Here is a 2500-nt window from a genome sequence, read left to right on the forward strand (position 1 = left end):
TGGAAGCCTCCCCGTGGCTGTGAGAAGAGGAGGGGGTCAGGGCTGGAGCCGGCACCCAGCCTGCTCCTCGTGCTGGGGGCCTGGAAAGGCTGGAAGCCTCCCCATGGCTGTGAGAAGATGAGGGGGTCAGGGCTGGAGCCGGCACCCAGCCTGCTCCTCGTGCTGGGGCCTGGAAAGGCAGGAAGCCTCCCCATGGCTGTGAGAAGATGAGGGGGTCAGGCCTGGAGCCAGCCCCCAGCACGAGTAGCAGGCTGGTGGGCCTGGAAAGGCCAGACGCCTGCCTGTGGCTGCTAGAATAAGAGGAGGGGGTCAGGGCTGGAGCCAGCAACCAGCACGAGTAGCAGGCTGGGGGGCCTGGAAAGGCCAGACGCCTGCCTGTGGCTGCTAGAAGAAGAGGAGGGGGTCAGGGCTGGAGCCAGCACCCAGCACGAGTAGCAGGCTGGGGGGCCTGGAAAGGCCAGACGCCTGCCTGTGGCTGCTAGAAGAAGAGGAGGGGGTCAGGGCTGGAGCCGGCACCCAGCCTGCTCCTCGTGCTGGGGGCCTGGAAAGGCTGGAAGCCTCCCCGTGGCTGTGAGAAGATGAGGGGGTCAGGCCTGGAGCCAGCCCCCAGCACGAGTAGCAGGCTGGGGGGCCTGGAAAGGCCAGACGCCTGCCTGTGGCTGCTAGAAGAAGAGGAGGGGGTCAGGGCTGGAGCCAGCGCCCAGCACGAGTAGCAGGCTGGGGGGCCTGGAAAGGCCAGACGCCTCCCTGTGGCTGCTATAAGACGACGAGGGGGTCAGGGCTGGAGCCAGCACCCAGTACGAGTAGCAGGCTAGGGGGGCCTGGAAAGGCCAGACGCCTGCCTGTGGCTGCTAGAAGAAGAGGAGGGGTCAGGGCTGGAGCCAGCACCCAGCACGAGTAGCAGGCTGGGGGGCCTGGAACGGCCAGACGCCTCCCTGTGGCTGCTAGAAGAAGAGGAGGGGGTCAGGGCTGAAGCCGGCACCCAGCCTGCTCCTCGTGCTGGGGGCCTGGAAAGGCTGGAAGCCTCCCCGTGGCTGTGAGAAGGTGAGGGGGTCAGGCCTGGAGCCAGCCACTAGCACGAGTAGCAGGCTGGGGGGCCTGGAAAGGCCAGACGCCTCCCTGTGGCTGCTAGAAGAAGAGGAGAGGGTCAGGGCTGGAGCCGGCACCCAGCCTGCTCCTCGTGCTGGGGGCCTGGAAAGGCTGGAAGCCTCCCCGTGGCTGTGAGAAGATGAGGGGGTCAGGCCTGGAGCCAGCCCCCAGCACGAGTAGCAGGCTGGGGGGCCTGGAAAGGCCAGACGCCTCCCTGTGGCTGCTAGAAGACGACGAGGGGTTCAGGCTTGGAGCCAGCACCCAGCCCTGCTCCTCATGCTGGGGGCCTGGAAAAGGCTGGAAGCCTCCCCACGGCTGTGAGCAGATGAGGGGGGGTCAGGCCTGGTAAGGATGGAAGCCTCCCTGTGGCTGTGAAAAGACGAGGGGGTCAGGCAGGTGAGCTATGTCTATGAGAGAGAGGGAGAGAAAGAGAGAGAGAGAGAGAGAGAGAGAGAGAGAGAGAGAGAGAGAGAGGAGTACCAGGGGCACGGGGATGAGAGCAGAGTACCAGGGGCACGGGGATGAGAGCAGAGTACCAGGGGCACGGGGATGAGAGCAGAGTACCAAGGGCACGGGGATGAGAGCAGAGTACCAGGGGCACGGGGATGAGAGCAGAGTACCAGGGGCACGGGGATGAGAGCAGAGTACCAGGGGCACGGGGATGAGAGCAGAGTACCAGGGGCACGGGGATGAGAGCAGAGTACCAAGGGCACGGGGATGAGAGCAGAGTACCAGGGGCACGGGGATGAGAGCAGAGTACCAGGGGCACGGGGATGAGAGCAGAGTACCAGGGGCACGGGGATGAGAGCAGAGTACCAGGGGCACGGGGATGAGAGCAGAGTACCAAGGGCACGGGGATGAGAGCAGAGTACCAGGGGCATAAAACCAAAACGACAAGAAGAAGAAGTGGGGGGAGAAAAATATGACAAAGTCAATCTCGGAGAGAAGGCGAAAAGCAGGCCAAAGCGGTTGAAATCCAACCGCTTTGTCATTTTCAGAGAGAAGGCGAAAAGCGCAGGCCAAAGCCAAGCGCGTCTTGCGTATTTTCTACATTTCTTTCATTTTCTACATTTTTCGCCACGTCCCCGATGACAAAACGTCAAAAAAGATAAAGTACAGAAGGAGCGGGGAAGGAAAAACGACAAAAGTCGTTTTCGGAGAGAAGGCCCCAAAGCGGTTGAAATCCAACCGCTTTGGGTACCCCCTTCTCTCCGAAAGGCGCGCGCTTTTACCCGCCTTCCCAAGCGAGTCTGCGCACGATTTCAGAAACCAGCTTTTCGGAAACAGGGGCCTCCAGAGGAGAGGCCCGAGGCGCCCGGCCGTCGATGCCCGCCCCTCAGGCTCGGTGCGTGGGGCGGACAGGAGGGGTCTGCCGGCCTCCGGGCCCCGGTTCTCCGCGCTTTGGGGTGAG

The sequence above is a fragment of the Chaetodon auriga genome, unplaced genomic scaffold (assembly GCF_051107435.1).
Source record: "Chaetodon auriga isolate fChaAug3 unplaced genomic scaffold, fChaAug3.hap1 Scaffold_65, whole genome shotgun sequence".
Lineage (NCBI taxonomy): Eukaryota > Metazoa > Chordata > Actinopteri > Chaetodontiformes > Chaetodontidae > Chaetodon > Chaetodon auriga.